A 19,499-nucleotide genomic window follows, 5' to 3' on the forward strand; every position below is an offset into this window, starting at 1 on the left:
CCTGCTGTGGACGTCCAACCCAAGTGCTCGTGGAGCGAGGGGTGTGCTCCCAAAGGACAGTTCAGCCTGCCTGAGATCAAAGCACACTCATGCAGTGCCTCCAGGGACTACAAGAAGATCTTGCAGTGATTTTGTGCTCCTCTGTGCATTAGTTTTTAGGTCTCATGGAGATTTAAAAGATTTCAAACAAAGCTTGGACTCAGTGAGTGATCCGTCTTCAACATATGAACAGGAAACAGGCCAAGTTTGCATATCGACAGTAAAATTTCCTTGTCTGGTCTATTCTATTTGCCACATGCAAATAACCAATAAATAGTATTTATTTCCACCCATTTCTTTATTTGTCTTACTTAGCTATCTTCGCAAGTATGCTGACACCTTGAAGGAACATGTACAGCTGTGTTCCCTGTCCCAGAAATATTCCTGCCAAAATTAAGACATGAAAACAAAGAGGAGAAATAAACAAGAGGGGAAGGGGAGAAGGAGGGCAGGCGCTGCAGCAACAAGATCGCATCATTCGTCAGTTGACTCACATCACCATAGTTTGCAAACTATGGGAGCAGCCTGAAAAATGTCAGATCTGATTCATTGGTCATGGAGGGCTTCAGATCACTTAGACAGGATTCTCCAAGTTGGAAAATTACATTTTTCCTGGGGGCCCTTCATTCAGAGAGAGCCTGTGAGGGAAGTATGTCAGCTTGGCCTTCAGGGCGTCAAATGGTGCTATCACTGTCATCTGCCCATGGCAGCCACAAATCTGGGAAGCTTTTTTCTGTTTTTAAAGTCCCAAAGTACTCAGCCTGGCACTTGTAATGTGAAAGGCACATGCCTGTCACTGGAGGCATTGCCATGCAGCACGCCAGAGAAGAGGAATGTTCCAGCTCTTGCTGGAGTCCAGAGGCACCAGCCATGGGTGTCAAGGGCAACATTCAAAGCAGAAAATACAGCCAGTCCATATCGAGGTGCTCTCCACCAGCCAGAGCACACACAGAGCAGATGGAAATTTGGCTGGTTTGATGGTCTCTGACACCATCTTCTTCCTGACTTGCTCCTGCTGTTGCCCAGTCCTTCCCTGGGGCGGTAGCAGAGGTCAGTGAGACCCTATTGCTGCTCAAGAGGAAATCCAGAGGAAACCACTGGCAGCAGCTCTTGTCCTCCGCAGCTCCTAAGGCCATGTGTAAGCACTTGACAGAGAGAGTAGGAAGCTGGGGCACCGAAGATTGAAATGGCTTGCCCCAAGGCTGTGTACAAAGTCAGGAGCCGAAAGGGACCCACAGCCCAGACAGCCTCTGGCACTGGACTTCCTAAGGGGTACAAAACCAGAATAAATAATGAAAAACAGGAAAAGTATATGCTGCCTCTGTCTCCTCTGGATGCCAACGATACCAGGCTCCACCTGTGGCTTCACCTCCTCCACATTCACATCTCCCAGCGCGTCCTTGAATCCCACTGGGGAACTTCTGTTTTCATGTCTAGTGGTGAAAAAGCAGTCATGTGTTTATACACAAGCCTGCAGTTGTGTAGATGGTAGAATGCCAAACTATGGCAGCTACCTCAGTAAATGTGCCTGTGTTTAAAGTCATAAAGAGGCCATTCAAGAGGATCAGACTCCAGGCATGAATTAGGTAATGGTCGTATTAGCATGGCCTGTTTTTCAGAGGCAGCTGATAACATTGTAACTAACCAAACTATGACATAAATTTGCCCCAGGAAACAGGCAAAATGGCTCTGTGGGTTGTTTCAAATTACTTATCCTGTGGGAATTTTAAGAATTCCTGTTAAATAATTAGGGACATGTGAATTTGATTTCTAATAGGTCTGATGCCATGGGAACTCTGGGAATGCGACTTCTCTGAGCAATATTGGTCCCTTTGTTGTTGATTGAACTTCTTCCTCAAATTTTCTAGGGTCATGATGTTTAAAGCCATTCACATCCTTAGGTATTATAAGAACTAAGGCTTCCAGGCCCTCGCATGTAGGAACATAAAAAAGTTTTTTTTTTTACCTAAGACAAACATTAAAAGTTTTTTTTACTTAAAAATCTTGGGAAAACAAAATCAGCTGGAGAAGTTCCTAGTGCATACAGCATTGTGGACTCACACAGCTGAGATGGGAATGCAGATGCAATGAAAACTTCCTCTGACAAGCGGGAAGGTCCCAGGGACTTGTCTTCCTTGCTGGTGGCAGTGGGCTGCTGTGCCAGCCACCCACCAGCCCCCTGGACCACAGGATGGGCTGAGATTTTGCTGGGCAGGGGAGCACAGTACTGGCTGGGTGGCGCCTCTAAAAGCACATCCTTGCTCCACCAAGGCCTTCATTCCTTTCCAGGGAAAAGAAGTTATTAACTTTCCACTGCTGTTTTACATTTTCCTCCAAGCATTGATGGTTTCCTGAGGCCATTTATATGTAAATCTGACAACATTTTTTTTGGCACAAAATTTCCCACATACCACCAAAAAGCCTCAGTCTTCTTGCCACTCAGCCTTGCCACTCAGCTCCTGCTGGGTGCCTCAGCTTCCCTCCACACAAGGACCAAATAGCGCTTTCCCATCTAGCAGCTGAAGCACAGGTTGTTGTGCAAAAGGCAGTTTCTGTTTCTTCCACATGCTCTGATTGCTCCTAATAGAGATGGCTTTTTCTGAGGACATCTGCATGGGCTACTTCTGGAGATGCTTGGCACTGTGATGCTTAGGCACCCCAGAGGACAAAATGCAGAACTCTCTTCAGCAGCAGTCCTGACCTAGATGTGATCTGGAATTCAGGTCCTAGAAATGCCTCCTAAACCCGTTGTAAGTGCCACTGCAGAAAATGTGAGGAGGTGCTGGCAATGGGATGACACTGACCTTCTCCACAGGAGAGGTGGGCTGTGCAGGAACAGAGCCCATGTGTATCTGTTCCATCACATGGAGAAGCAGAGAGGCATCCAATTGGATACATACGTTTTAATCCTGTGGTTTTCTACCAATATTATGGTTGAGGTATAAGGTTGAACTGATAGGCCTGAGAAGAAGCTGTAGAAAATACATACAGCAGAAAGAATGAACAGTACTCAGCCTAGCTTAAAAACTGCTAAGCTTGCTTTGTTTTGTTTCAAAAGACAAATGCTGGGGTATTTTTTATTTGCCTTCTGGTCTTTGAGGTTTAACATTCTCCTCAATAAACTCTTCTCTGTGGACATGAAGGCTAAACATTTACTCTTCTGTAATGCAAGCTGTGAGTTGTAAGTAATTGCACGCCTGGGAGGGGAGTCTTACATAAACTACCTGCTTCCACAAGTCTTGCCCTCATTTCTGAGAGCTTCAGCCCCTTCTAGGATTAGTGAACAGTTCACAAGCTGCCCTTGGTTTTCTCTTGCTTGTTAATTTCCTATCAGATTTACTGAACAATTTTTTTTTTATCATTTATTTATGTTTGCCAGTGGAAAGCCACATTCTGACTCCTTCAGTGGTTCATATCTGGATATTGTGGTTTGTCCTGTCAGTCAAACAAAGATTTGTTGTAGTTTTGTCCAGTGTATTTCTTTTCCTTAACAATCTGGAGAGAATAAAGCTTTGTAAAAGAAAGAATTAGCCTCAAAGGACCTTCCACCTGTGGACACTGAAAAAAAAAGGGTTCCTATGTAAGAGTATTCCTTTCACAAGGGAGATCTAAAAAAATGCTTTCCTTGTCTTTTAGGGACATTACAGGACCCTGATCAGAGGGGAGAACCACCCTGTGAGTTGCTTTGCAGGCAATTGAAGAGGACAGTCGCTGCCCCGCTTGGTGCTGGGCTGTCACCTTTATTCCTTCCCAAGATAAAGCAGAGACAGACAACAGAGCAAACAAAGCTAATGGATTAAGGCAAATTTGGGGCTGATTAGGCATGGTAAAGGAAGGAGTCAGTGCTCCATGGATAATTCACGATGAAACAGCTGCAGGCTTCTCTTTCGAGGCAGAAGTAGAGCTCAGCAAAGTATTTTAAACCTAAATAGTTCTTGGCTTTGAAAACTTATGTTGTGCCTCAATCACAGTATTTTACAGTTTTGTGCTGAATTAACTAAATTGCTCAAGATTAAAAAATAATGCCACCCAAACTTTTTGGCTTGACACTTTTTAAAGCAAAATACTGCTTTTTAAAACTTTCTGGTTTGGAACCTCCATACAAATTTGCTTTTAAAAAGGAGAAAAGTAAATGACCACTCAGCTCTTGAAATCAAATTTAAATACTGAATATTTTTTAATTTAATGAGCAGTTATTGATCACTGATGGCTTCAATGAGTAGTTGTGTTTGGCCTCAGATAGGTATTTCAGCTGTAATTTTTTTTTTGTTTCTCTGAATCTCCTGCTGCATACAACTACTTTCCATACAAATATACCACAAAAATCCACAAAGCCAAATTCATCTGCTGCGTGCTTTCTGCAGTCTCAGCGGTGCTAAGCAGCTATAAACTCAGTCTAGCTGGCAGGGTAAGACACATTATCTCCTGTCCTTTTTCTGTAACGTATTAGCCAGAGAAATATGCTGCAAACATGCCAGCTTCCTTGATCTTGGCAGAAAAATGTCACTCTTAATGGTAACGTACTGCCATACTTCTTGATCTGTGCCTTTGGGATGTCTGCAGAAGATCATCTGTGCTTGTGCAGAGAAACTCAGTATCACAAATGTAATTAATCAGACATGCTTCCAGATATTGCGGACTTGCTGCCGACAGGACACACGGGGGCTGCTGCTTTTGGGCTTGCCCACACTGGCAGGTCTTTGCATATGGATCTGTGCATACATGTGCATTGTTCACACTCTGAATGAAGGCTGCAGGACCAGCCCTTCCAATTTGCCTTGCTGTGCATTAGAACAAAATGTGGTCAGTTGTCCACTGGCCTATAAAGTGAGGCAAGAACAGGTCTGTAGGTATGTGATACATTTAGTCTTAAATTTACCCATACATTTTAAATTTCTTCCTCTGAGTTTCCAATTTCCTCTCACTTTCCAATTTTTGTTTTTCTGAAGAAAAATAACCCATACCATTTTAAAATGTTTGGGGTTTTTTTTTTTGTCGAAAATGAAACATTTCTATCCCCCAAAAGTAATTTCCAGAGCTTTGTAATAACAGTATGAATTCAAAAATCTGGAAACTGAATCTGAAAATGCAAATACATGAAAAACATAAGAGATTTTTCAGAATTTGGCATCTGTATAATTGTCAGATTTGCTCTGTCTGGAAAGGTATTTTCTTCTGGAATAACACACTAGATCCACTCTAAGCAGCTACTAGTAACTTTGCAATAGCCATCAGTGAAGTCTAAGGTTTCCTTAGAGTGAAACAAGACCTTTTACTAGATGACCCTCCTTCTGCAATGAAGGATTTACATGTGTGGAAACAAAATCTGGTACCTCCTCAAAGAGGAGAATCATTGCTTATCCCTATAGGGACTGGAAAGGAACTAGCTCATTCCTTCCAGCCCAACCTGTCAGTAGCTTTTGGTCCTTTTAAAGCACGAGGCCGGGAGCTTGATTGACTTGAGCAGAGGACAGTATTAGTTTCCTACTGGGGGCCTGCTGAAATATGTCAGTGTGTGTATCTGTGCTTAGCTATTCCTTCTGCTGCACTCTCTGATGCTCAGTGAGAAATCCCCTTCCCCAAACTTTTTACCATGGTTGGATGCTGGCATAGAGAGTGAGACAGACTTACAGCAATGATGTATTACCTTACCACCTGTCATCTGACGATCACAGCATGCATTACAAAAGCTGTTTCCAAAACCTCTACAGGCTAGGTTACTCCAGGCACTTGAGAAAGGAAACACTTTGGAGGAAGAGGACTGTTGAATCCCAAAACTGGAAGTGAAATTGACATCAACAAACCCCTAGGAAAGCAATGGCCTCTGGAAATGTGTGAAGTGTCTAACAGCTGATCAATCAGCTACACAGTGCCTGGAGGCATTTTTTCCTTTGCTAGTTAGCCAGCTAACTAGCATTGGTTATGTGGACTGGTGTATCTGCCAGTCTTCTCTTAAGCACCTAGAGGCAAAATTTTGGGCTGGCCAGACAGTGGTGTAGCCTGGTCCATCCATCGGTACATGTTGCTTACAGCACTCCTGTAACGCCCAACCCAAATTTCAAAGTGCCAAGGTGTATACATCAGCCCTTGTGAGATGTGCCGTGAAAAGAGATTCTGAAGTTCCAGTAACTCCAGGGCCCCACTAACTCTGCAAAAATACAGCAGATTCATGCAGAGGATTGCTACTTCCTAAGCCAAATAATTCTTGCAACCTCTGGATAGCACAAAGGAGGCTTCCCATCTACCTGACACAAATTCAAGTAGAACCAGTTCACTAACTTCATGTGTTATGACTGAACAAGTTGGAAAGACTTCTGGCCTTTTAAAGGATTTAGGATATGTGGTGAACCCAGGAGACAGTGTTTTCATGACAAAACTTTATTTCCTGCTAAAATTAAAAATCCTGCTGGGAATAAAATTGCATAAAATGTAAATTCAGTTATTAATTTCTTTTCTTCTGATCAGTCTGCATTTTTTTTCGTGGCTATTCATTCTCAGACTGATACCCAATCTACCAAACAAATTGACATACTGTAGAGCTGAAGTAGATGCTGCTAGTGCTTTTCTACTGATAAGGTGTCGTAGTTCAGCCCCCATCAGGACCAGACTACGCAGTCTCTCTCTCACTCCCCCCACCCTCTGAGAGAACAGGGAGAGAAAATGTAAGAAAAACGGCTCGAGGTTTGAGATAAGGACAGGGAGAAATCCTTAAAGTTACCGTCACGGGCAAAACAGACTCGACTTGGGGAAAACTATTCATTTATTACTACAAACAGCAGGATAATGAGACAGAGAAAAAGATAACCTCCCCCCACCCCTCCCTCTTCCCGAGCTTAACATTATCTCTACTACCTTCCCCTCCCGAGCGGCACAGGGGGAAGAGGGAATGGGGGTTGTGGTCAGTTCATCACATGTTGTTTCACGCCGCTGCTTCATGGTTGGGGGAAGAACTCCTCGCATTCCTCCCCTGCTCCGTTGTGGGGTCCCACCCATGTGCTACAGTCCTTCGTGAAACTGCTCCGGCATGGGTCATCTCTTCCACGGGGTGCAGTCCCTCTAGAACAGCTGTCCCAGCAGGCCCTCCACGGGCCACAGCTGCCTTCAGGCATCCACCTCCCCCGGTATGGGGTCCTTCACAGGCTCCAAGTGGATCTCTGCTCCTCCGTGGACCTCCATGGGCTGCAGGGGGACAACCTGCTCCACCATGGTCATCACCACAGGCTGCAGGGGAATCTTGGCCAGGAGCCGCATTACTCCTCCCCCTCCTTCTGAACTGACCTTGGCGTCTGCAGCTGTTCTTCACAACAGGCTGGTAGATGTCTCTCAGGATCTTTTTTTACATCTTATTCACTTCTCATCTCCTTTCCACTTCTTGCAGCCAGGCCGGACCGAGTCAGGCCCAGTCGGCTGCCTGGCGAAGAGGCCAGAGGGTGAGGCCTGCAAGGCCTATGAGGCCTGCGCCTCCCCCTCTGCGCCTCTGCCCCGACTCAGCTTCTTCACATCTTCTCTTCTCTCTTTTTTTTTCTGTTTTCCCCTTCTTAAATACGTTATCGCAGAGGTGTTATCACGGAACATTCTGCTACCAATCGGCTCGGCCTTGGCCAGAAGCAGGTCCGCCCTAGGCCCGGCCGAGTCCACTGAACAAAAGGGGAGCGACTTCTAGCAGTTTCCTACAGAAGCTACCACCTTAGGCCGCCCCTCACTAATAAAACCACGACATAAGGTCTCATATGACAAGCCCCTTCTTTCAGCTGTTCTCATACAGGTCTGCATTGCATGAATACACTCCTTTTCTAAATCTTTTTCTTGTGTTGGTCACTCTTCTGCCTCATTCCCACTTGAGAATATGGCTTCCTCTTTCAACCCACTGAAATCAAACTTGAGCTTAAGGGTCCTTGCACTTGGGTAAACCCCCTTCAATAAATCACTGCCTAACAACCCAAAAGGAGAATCAGGCCTATCCCCTCTAGCCTTAAACTTGCTTAAACCCCAGCCTGATATTTTGTTCCAGGACCTTACACCATCCTTTCTCTCTCTACACCCAGCTGAACCCACTGGAAAATTAACTTATTCCCCAAGGATAGAGAAGGGCAATCTAAGTCTCTTGGGAGTCCAGCCATGACCTTTTTAAAAGTTAGAGGCCCTTCCTTTCTGACACAATGCCCTGGAGGGTGTACACAGCTGAAATAGCATGAACTGAGCTTGCCTTCCAGCCAGCCCAGCCAAGTGATTGCTAAATGCAACCTAAGATCCACAGTAAATGCTTATCTACAACCTGCAAAAACCATCTCTCTGTGGTGAATCTGGGGTTTAGTGCAACACTGGGGACAGGTATTTGATGCAAGGTTGATGTGTACACCAGGAACTGAAAACACTCCGTTATGAAACCACTCCTTGAATACAGCTGCAGCATGTCCTCACCACCTTCTGAAACTTCATTACTTGGGTTTGTGTATTGTGGTTGTGTCAAGTGTTTCTATCTGTCTACACATATGAAAACGCAAAAGAAAGAGGGTGTTATGCTGGAAACTAACTTGATTAGCTGATACCTTCCCTGTGAAACCTTGTAATGGATTTCAAGCAGGGCCTCCAAGGTGCATTAAGAGCTTACACAGAAATGCCCTGATCCAGCACAGAGCGAGCACCTGAGGCATTTATGTGCCATCCTAACTAGAAATATACCACCTTCATATGACTTTGGTTGACTGAAGGCCCAGCACACAGTGAGGTCTGCTGAAAAAGAAGCAGAAGAAGAGAGTTTAAATTCATGTCTTGCATATTTTGCCCCCTCTCCCTCCATAAAGGGGCAACACTCACCACTTTTAAGCCTCTCTAAGCCACAGAATGCCATGGCAAACAGCTGAGACCATAGACTTTCCCACTTGCATGTTCAGCCCTGTAAAGCCCAAGAGAGTCAACTGGAACAACTCTCTGGGACAAAGGTGATGCTGTTGTTATCTCTACACCTACTCAAGTCCCTACCACTAACTTTTGGCACTCCCTTTCTACATTTTTCACTTGCTTGTTGTCCCTCAAGAATACAATTCAGCCCTCAGAAAATCAAACACAGGCTCTAAGAATTGTTCAGCTAATTCAGACAGATGAAAGTTCCAGTTATTTTTCTTGGATGACACACAGGATTCGACGAACAAGAAAATAAAACAGTTTTAGGGCCTGATCCAACTCAGACAGTGCTCCCACTGCATGCTGTCTGAAAAAGGATGTCAAGACATAGATCTCATGCTGTGGCCAAGAGATTTCAAAGTTTCTTAGAGGAACACTTATTTCTAAACTGGGCACCCAAATCCATGAACTATTCTGGAATAACTTGGCATTAGTAGACAGTATCAAAAGCAGACAACAAGCCATTACAGAGTGAACAGTCTGTAGGGAAAGTATGGGAGTTCTTACATGTTCCAAGTTGGGTCTTCAGACATGAGAGTTAAAAATAAACAGTTCTGGAAGATCCATTACTGGTTTTTCATGCCCTTGGCAAGGAGCCCAAGGACATTTCTGGTACATCAGGTGAGGGCCAGGGAAATACTGAAAAAGGGGAAAAGAATTTGCAGCTCCAATGCACCCAACATCAGATACAAAAGATAAAGGAGGAAGCCTCTTGGGGGCTACTGACAAAACAGGGAAAGTTAAAGATAAGAAGAGTGGGGATATTCCAATAAATCTGTACCACAAACAGTGAAATGCAAAAGAAGGAACAAAAATCTCCAGACAGAAGACCGTAATTGTGCTACAGAAGTATCAAAACTGTTGTGAAAAGATCAGGAAAAAACAGCATGAATTGGTTAATTATGCAATAGGACATGAACTCCTACCATTCATCCCTAGTGTACAGTTAGGAAAAAGACAGTATTACGCAAATTATGAAACATATTGCTAGTTCTGAGCTATTTTAAATTTTCTTTATTATTTGCTGAAATTAAATGCAAGCTAAGAAGTTCAGAAATATTTCTTAATATGCTTTTGCCTCAGGAAAGGTCACTTGCTGCAGGAGAATTTATTCCAATGGGGATGATCAATACCTTTAACCTGTAGCTCTCTTTCAGCCATCAGGTTCTCACCATCTGCAAATTGACCAGAGACAGCTTATTACACTGTAGATAAAACACAATTTAAGTCTTAAAGGTACCTGAAGCAAGCAATCCCTCTCCTAAAGAAGGCAATCTCCATTCCTACCTTTAGTTCAGATATCATGTTCAATATTGAGATTGTAAAACTATCTGGAGTAATTTTGTCTCATATATTTTCTCAGATGCATCCCCTGCAGTCCTCGGGCATGGGCATTTCAGGTCTGCTGGCAGGAACAGACGTGGCCTGTGAGTCAATACCTTTTTGCTGGAAGCTGTTAAAGAAATTGTGATGCCCAAGGTCTGAAACACAATTATGTAGTCCTAAAGAGGTGTCAGAAGACTATATGAAATGATCCCTGGAAGGAGAAAGGAAGGCACAGGACAAATCCCAATTTTAATCTGAAAGACGTCAGTCACTCAAAAACCTGGCACACTGAGGTCAGCTAATGTTTCTCATGGACAAGAGATCTTGTAATGGTTTCTCCCACTCTGGGTCCACAAACACCATCAAAAGAGCCTAAACCCTTTGCTGTGCCTCACTTTCCTCCCTTGGGTCTTTCATCTGCCAAACTCTGCAGAAAACACATTGAGGTCCACAGTACTACACAGCTGAGGATCTTGACCAGCTGGTATTTCTAGGAGTAGAGCAATCGCAGGAGAGCAATCACAGGCATATTAAGTGTGCACTCTTGCACTTCTCTGAAAGCTCACAGCTGTTTGCCAGCACAACCATGGCAACTCCTTACCAATAACTGATATTGCCTTGGAAGGTCTTGCTCCTGAACTGGAGGAGAAAAGCCCTGAAACTTAGTTCAAACCTGCTCATGGAGCAGTTTGATAAAAAATTGGGTGTTTGGTAGCTGGTTTTGTGCTCAGGTAACACTGGACCTCATGGAGATTAAGGGACTTTCCCTACATGCCTGGGACATGAAAGTCCTAGAAATCAGGACCCTGGTCTCAGGCGGCGCCTCCAAGTTCCAGCCTAGCACAACTAGCAGCATCCGGCACACCTCAGGTTGACGCCGGTGCTTGCTAATGGGGTATAAATAGAAGAAAAGAGCTCTGGGATTCATTGACTAGACCTGCAAGGAAACACGAGGCCATTCTGTCTGTGGCATGTTCTGACCATTTTATTACTCTGTCTCCTTGTTAATGAAGAGATATCCGTTGGCTGCTAATCCAGTCATTATCCAGGGACACATGCAATGTTAGAACAATTTGTCATTTTACGCCCTCTTGTGCTCCTCAGTGGTTTGCTTAGCTTTTAGGCCCCAAGTGCAGTCCTAAGGAACTGTGTATCCTGGGCACATCCTCCTGCTCCTGATGGGACTTTGCAGACCCTACAGACACTTAGAAACAAATAAAGACCCTGACACTTGCTTACATGCCTTTTCATTCCCTCTGGGCGCCCACACCAGAGGGAAACACCAACATACCTCTCCAACACTGTCAGCCTTCAGAGGCTTTGCATTGCCACTTCTTCTACCATGGCTTTTCTTTTCTAGAGAGTAGCATGCTGTACCCATGTCAGTGACAGCATCCAAAATCTCCCAAAAGCTTCTGGACATTTTGGTACTAAATCATAGGCTTCTGTCATCTTGAGTAGCAGGAAAGACAACACAGTGTCATTTTCTTTAAAAAAAGTTATTGTTATATTATTCAGGAAGGATCCTTTTTCTCTGAAGTCAAGACACACAGGTACGTGCAGTGTGAGCAAGTAAGGACTTGTATTCTTTTCCTTTGTTGTCCTCCTTCCCATACCACAGTCAACACAACCAACATGGCTTTTGTAACAGAGCCTGAAGCACTCCTAGAAGCAGCACACCCCAGGATGAGCGGCCCACTGTGAGGACCAGGACCCCTGTGTTCACCAGCCACCCACACTCAGGCAGCTGAACTGTTCTCAGGTCTTGGCTACTACAGCAATGCCACAATATGTACCCAAGCAGCCTGCTTCAGGAATAATTATGTCCCAATGAGTGGATATCATGGCAGTGATGATATAGCCCGCAAGACAAAAAGCAGAGTTGAATAAGGGCTGCCAACAGCAGAGCAGGGCCCCAGCCAAGTCTGAGGAGATACCATGTGTTTTGTGCTACTGATGCTCCGCAGAGGGCTCTCTCAATCAAAAGAACAGGCCAATCTGGGTCAGCCTGACCTATGAGGTTTGCAGCCAAGGCCATCATGGCCACAGGTGGAGGAGTGGGATTTTCTAACTGCAGAAAAAAAAAAGAAAGCAGAGGGATCTTCTACAAAAACAAACAAACGACAAAAAACCCCCCAAAAACGTGCTCTGCTGAAGCATGGATTGCCTTCTGCTTGGCTGTCAGCTCCTTGATTGCACAAGTAAAAGAGAGGTACATGTAATTTCTTATAGTCAAAGTGGACAAGCTGTACATTCATCGGTTTATTTTTACCCATTATTTCCTACCATAGAAGCCCTTCCTGTTTTCTTTTCCCCTTCTTATGCAAGTCCATTCCGGCTGAGATGCTCTGGGCATGACATAGAATAAGCAGATGATGAGCAGCTGACTATTAGCCCAAGAAACTAATTCCCCCATAACTCCTCCAGTGTTAGAGAACAACACTATTTTTCCATTGACATGTGAATATGCAAGAAACAATCTATATTGCATAACAAAGGGACCAGCTACCAAAGCTGTACCTTACAGCCAAAAGTCTGTGAAGCCAGTGGGCTCGCAGGTGCCATACCAGATCTGCCGATTTTCAGTGGAGGGTTTGGACACTCCAGGAATGTCTCAAATGGTGCTGGCTACATGTGTATCACCCTCAAATTTTTTATAAGCGTCTGCAACCAAAAATGGTAAAGTCACTATGTGAGAAGACAATCTGACTCCACCAAGGAGAACATCCCACAGCTTGTCATACGTCACTTTCCAAGAAGAATAGACTCCAGTGCTTTGCTGCAATTTAAAAATAAATCATGAAAGTGCAATCTAAGTAGGCTCCATAGAATTAATATACAATGGAATCTAAAGTCTTTTAGTGAACATCGTCTGATGCTAATTATAGTCTTCATTCAGGAGTCTTAAGTCTGGGATAAAGGAATATTATGATATAAACTGAAAGGTATTTAATAATGGTCATCTGATAAGGAAATGTATTCTCCAGGCCTTGCTCTTGCTGCACAGCTCGTGCTTAGGGCCCAAAAATCATCAGCTCTGGTCCGCAGTTTGAGGCATGAAGTAGAACATAGGACCTATCAGGTATGGGTGGAGAGGAAAAGACTCTAAAGTCACTGTCTGTGTCCTGAGGTCTTACTGATCAAGTGTCTTCCACACAGTTCAGGTTCCCGTGACAGATAAGCCCCACTCCTACTCTATCAAGGCCTAGAGTGGCATCTCGGTGGTGTAGGTCAAGGATCCCAGCTGCACAGGAAAGACCATGGAGGGCCTGATCCATTATTTCACCTCCTGAAAGTGCAGAACGTGCACTCCAACAAGACTTTCCTAACTGGAAGGTGGGGACAGACATGGTAGAGAAGATCACTGTAGAGCCTGTTTGCCCTTGCCATGGGCACTTGCATTGCTGTCTCACATGCATCCTGTATTTGTGTCAGATGCCATGCATAGCTGAGAAACTAGTGGTCTACCTACTGTGCAAAGAAAGGCAGACTCATCCTGGGTACTAGAGCTAGAGCACTGGCACGTGCAGTATATTACCCTGACAGCAAGAAGCAGATCAACCTGATGGAGAGCTAAACAATGGGCTTTGACCAGCTTGTAGAACTTTGCTCCATGATTGTGCTGTGCAGTGGTCCAGGGCTGACTTGGATCTAGTTTTCTTTCAGATAGCTGCTCAGCCTCTTTATACAGGCTGTCCTCTGCCCAGAGCATCCCCTTAGAGGAAGCAGGTGAATCACACAGTCTCTCATCATCATACTCAAGCCACATTAGCTGTTGCAATAGGATACCTTGTGCCATTGACCTGGGATGTGATGACACAGAGATGGCTGGATAAAAAGTTGTGCGTGGACCTCCACTTCCTCAAGCCAGGATGAGCGGCATGATGTTTAACCCCCTTCTTCACAGACAGGTGTCCAGGTTGATCTTGGGCATGTCACTTAATGTATCCTGTCCGTTCTGCCAGTCCTCTCATGAGTGGACCAAGTGTATGTCTTCTGCTCATAAGTTTAATTCAGTCATGTTGAGTGCTGGGAGAGTCCTCCAAGATACTCCTTGCCTGCAAAGAGTCAAAAGACCTGGGGTCATGTATGTGTCTGTTTTTCCCGGATATAGGACAACATTGTGAGGCGATTCACCACTTGCCTTTGTGCTGCTTGCCTTTCTCCTCATATGCCCCTCCTCTCCCAGTAGCCTGTAGACAGTCGGCTTCTGTGATGGCACCATAGCCATCCCTGGCCTGCTAAGTTCCCTTTCCTGGAGTTCTGATTCTCAGCAAAGTTTCATTTGCAATGCCAAACCCAGAAACTTTCAACATCCACTTGGAAAACTCTGCAGTCTTTTTATGTTAGAGAGATGATGTCCCATGTGGCTTATTTCCAGGACAGGAAATGGCTGTCCATTGGGAAGAGAGATGGCACAGCCACATCTTTGGCAGTCTGTGCTATGGGGTGACACAACATGATTGCAACCATGGTTGCAACCCAGCACAAGACGATGCTGTAACTGCCAGTGGCCCAGCTCCATTGAGCAGACTGCATTAGCACACCGCTGTAGAAACGATAAGGTCATGGACTGCAGTTCTTTAATATTACAGGTAACCACACCATGCCACCCTGTTCAGAAATTTATCGTGTTATAGCATAAAGTACCTAGTTTTTCTGCCCCTGTAATTCCAGCAGAGAAGTGCTCACAGAACATCGTTCCTCTGGTGGTTAGAAACCAGACTAATTTATAATCTAAACTTAGACACTGTGTTTGGATGCTGTTGCACTGTTGGGAAAGGCTGTGAGACTTTCCAACAAGGTACCTGTGAAGGCAAGGCCGAATGTTTTGCCTAACTTTGAGGCCTTTAAGAGAGTAAGCAATGCCACCTACTGGCACCAACATGGAAAATGTAACCAGTGCATTGGTGCGGTGGGAAGATCATGAAGGCTGTCACAACTCTTCAGATGGTCTTTTGTGGCTGAAAGAGAGGTGGAGGCAAACAGGAGCTTTTCTCCTCACAAATGTTGTTCGGTTAAGCTCTGTGGGAAATATTTAGCAGCTGACTCGCTTTCACCATTTGAGAATTAATAGTGAAGAAAGTAGCAACTCGGTCTGGTGTTGATGTGCAGCCTGCATGCCAGGGCAGCCCATGAACTTCCCCAGAAGGTGAACATGCAGCGATTAGGTGAAATTACATCCTTGTCCAGTAATATTGTGGGTGAGTGCAAACTGGGTGTAGGAAAAGCCTCTGAGGAAGGCAAGAATCTCATGCAGCTTCAGGGACTGAAGGATCAGGACTTCATTTCAGAAGGAGATGTCATAAATGGAAATTCAAGGCTGTGCCTGAATGGCTTGATGGGTAATTGATGGCAGCTGGGTAATTCTGCTCTCATAATAACACATGGATGTGGAAACATTTGCAAATAATAGCCTTAAAACATACAAAAAAGAATTAACAAAGCCTGTAACTAAACTAAGGAAGTCCCTAGTACAGGATATTCTTGAGGCGACTACTACTGTTTGTCTGGGTTCTCCCTCCCATCCGCAGAGGTTGAGTGCACTGAGGTAAGCACTTACACAAGTGTTAACACATCAGTGGAGAGCATTTCCAGGGTGTTGATTATTTCCCAGCTCCACTCCCTCTGCAGTCATGAGAGGGATGTGTGGTGCTGGAGCTTGCATCTGCAAAGCCTCCTCCTGCTTCAGAAAGTATGCTGGCCTCCAAGGAGCAGGGGAAGCAAAACCCCAAGGCTGCTGCCAGGAGCCAAGCCAGAGAAGGTCAGTTGTGTCCTCTGCTGAGTAAAGGAGGATGCCAGAGCTGGCATTGCGTCAAAAGCCCTGGGAGGGCAACCTCCCTGCTTTTCCTTCAGCAGTCACCAGTCTGCCTTTCCCTAGCCCTGTAAAGGCTGGCTGTGGCCATTTTGTCAGCCCCTGCTCTTGGAAGCACAGGTGTAGCCCCAGGCACTCACCCCAGAGCCAGCCCTGTGTCGGTGGCTGCACCCAAGAAACCCTTGGTTTGCCAAGGTTTCCATTCCTGTCCTCCTTCATGCCCCAGGGCAGGGGCAGTCAAGTTGTATCAGTAGCAGGGACTTACAAAAAGTAAGTACGTGGGCACAGAACCAGGATAGGTCCTGCTGAAGGTGCTGGCAGTCACACTTGCTGCACAAGCTAAATGAGATAAAGTTTACTGCCTCTGCTGTGCTTGTGGGCTTCTCTGGGCAAGTGCTGCTGGAGAAAAGGAGCACGGTGGCAACAGAAGTGTAGCACAGCCCAAGGCTGGCCTTGCAGACTCTGTCTGCCCCTCTCAGTCAGAGGTTTATCAGCACTGACCAGAGCATGCCAGAGTTCCTTACTCCCAGCAAGCCCTTAGGGTGGCCCTCATCTTTCCAGAGCTTCTAGGTCCCATGGCCTTCTATCACTGTCACCAGCGAGGCGACATTGTGAGAGATGTCTAAACCAGCTGGACTAAGGCAGCAGCCAACAATGATGTGCTACCTACCACCATCAGGTGTGAGGCCTCACTTCCTAAAAGATTTCCATATGTGGTGAGCACTGAGAGCTCACAGCCTGAATGGCACTGTTGGTGAATCATATGATCGTATACTATTAAAGGCTGCCCTGTCTTTTGTGTTGGCTCCCCGCTACACACTCCTTGTCCCATTTTTGTGGGGTGGTCAATTGTACAGCTAGAAAAAACAGTAAAGGTGCTGGCTGATAGGTCCTTGGAAAATTCTTCCTGTTGCATTTTAGATGGCCACATAGAAGCAGCAGCCCTACAGCATCTTTCTAATGGTTGCTGGCATTCGCCTGTAGCAGTAAAAAACCAGAAATGCATACAGTAAAGAAAGGCACTGAGCAATGGTGAAGAGGTAGTACCATGGAGGCAAAGCAGAGCAGCACGTGGTGCATGAGACCCTACCAGTTGCTGTCTGTCCTTGCAGCCAGTGTGTACATATGATTGAAGGTGTCCCCTCTGACCCCTTTCCTGCAAACTTAACAATGGAATTAGACACCATGGTTCATAGTTACAGGTCTTCCTCTTCCAGTGCCCTGGTTGGATCCTGCTCTGTGCTTCTCCATGATTTTTCTGCCTGCCCCTAATAGGAGGCTTCGCTGGGCTGTGAAGTAGAAATGGTCTGCAAGAACAACAGAGAAGTACTGAGAATCCCCAGTGACTGTAAACACAGAGTAAAACAGGTGAGACCACATCAGTTTACACAGTGGAGTGTCTTCAAATTTTACTATCACTACAGTTTAATACGCTAAATACTCAATTACATGCATACAGATAGTTTGTTGCTATTTAATTCCCTGTCTAGCTCTTATTATTATTTTGTGATACCAGACCCTGCGCAAGTTAATAAATTATAAGAGATTACAACTAATTGCTGTTTAAATGACTGAGATTTAACACATCTCTATAGATGCATTTACCCTCTCCTGTGCCACCTGTCCCTGGAATAATTAGTTTCAAAGGAAAAAAAAAATTAACAAACAAACAAATAAAAACCATAAAATGTGAAAGCGTACAAATCACAGGTTTGCTAAGATTGTTATATTTCACACCAGCCTCAGTTCAAAATGCATTTAAGCACAGGCTCTACACAGTTTTAGCTTTAGGCAGGGCTAAGATTGCATTGAAACCAAATGAGTTGAAGTAATTCAGAATCAGTGCAGCCAAACCATGGTAATCAAATATTTTCTCCAAGATAGTGGATTTCAGCAGCGGTTTGGAAGAGACTAGTTCATTTTCCTTCTCTTCCACATTATTTCCTGTATGGTCTAACGCTCCACGACATAATAGGATGTGGACCTCATAGCCTAGTTGTTTTAATGCAACTTCAGCCACATTGGTGGTGCAAGCTGAACCATGCTCAGATGAAACATGGATGTACTCTTCATTCCAGGTCCAGTAATACCTTTGCAAAAGACGGACCGGGCAGCTGACTACACTAATATCTTAAGCTACCTAAACCTAAACGAAATCTGTGTCATACAGAGATTGTGGGAGAGCAAAGTGTTTGCGTATTGCCAGGACAAGGACTAAGAGTACAGTACAGGAAGAGCCACAGACCTCCATGGGCACTGGAGACAGCATTACATCTGAGAAAGGGCGGAAATCTCTCCCCGGATGCTGCAGGAAAGGGAGCAGAAAGACCTCCCTTTTTACTGTCCATGTGGCAACCTTGCAGGGCTGTTGCTTGCCTGAGCTGCAGCAGAGCCCTCCACTCAGAGTCATCATCCAGCCACTTACCTGCCATGCACCCATCCCCAGAGCAGGCAGTGACTTTTGTCAGCATTTAGCCACAAGCTGCAGACATTTAAGCACTGTGTGCTTCCTTAAAGCATTACGGGGACAAAAACCCGGGACATTCCCCAGATATTACCTCTGCCCAGCTGTTGCACCCAACAGGCTACTAACTCCCGTTCACCTTTGAGGCTTTCCAACATCCTGCCTTGGTGGGTTGGTGCTTATGGGTGTGTTGAGCCGCTGACAAGACTGACACAGCACCTACTACAATCGTCTGCAGTCCTACCCAGTTCAGGAACTCGTTGTTGATCTGTCAACATCTAATTAATTCCAGGAGGGAGACAGCATTAGCTGCAAACTATCAAGGGTACATTGCCCATAGAGAGTCTGAAGATCAGGCATATAAAGATCTCTCCAGGCACAACTGGCAAGGTGTGTCTTATCCAGCCTTTACAAACAGCCAAGCATGGGCTCATACTGATTCCGCCATGTATTTTCATTAGTTTAGTAGAAGGTTTCAGTTATGATGCAAGAATGAGATTCTTTGGGGAAAACAGTGAACAACGAGTTCAACATGGTGCCAGTGGAAATAACATCATCATCAGTTTTCATAGCTTAGGGCAAAGAAAACTCAGGGAGCTTAAAGCCCAGCAGGTCATCCATCCTGAGCAAATTCATCCAGAGACCACCATGGAGCCCAGAAAAAGTGCAAGGCTTTGTTCTGGCTATCAGCACCGGGTATTACAAGCAGCACCTCTGCAAAGTCTCTGCAGAGTGGCAAGGGGCAGGACAAGAGGTGTGATTGTGTTTCTGCACCTCATGTGAACAAACCAAAGGTGTAACACTGTGTCTGCACACATTGTCCTGTAATGGTACTTGAAATGCCCATGAGTAGGGGCACTGAGAAAACCAGAATGGGCATTTGAGGCTAGGATCAGAGCTGATGCCCAGTGCTGAGAGAAGTGGAGAGCTCAACCTGTTTGGCCCTTCAAG

Source organism: Chlamydotis macqueenii, chromosome Z (genome assembly GCF_036417535.1).
Source record: "Chlamydotis macqueenii isolate bChlMac1 chromosome Z, bChlMac1.mat, whole genome shotgun sequence".
NCBI classification, from domain to species: Eukaryota; Metazoa; Chordata; class Aves; order Otidiformes; family Otididae; genus Chlamydotis; species Chlamydotis macqueenii.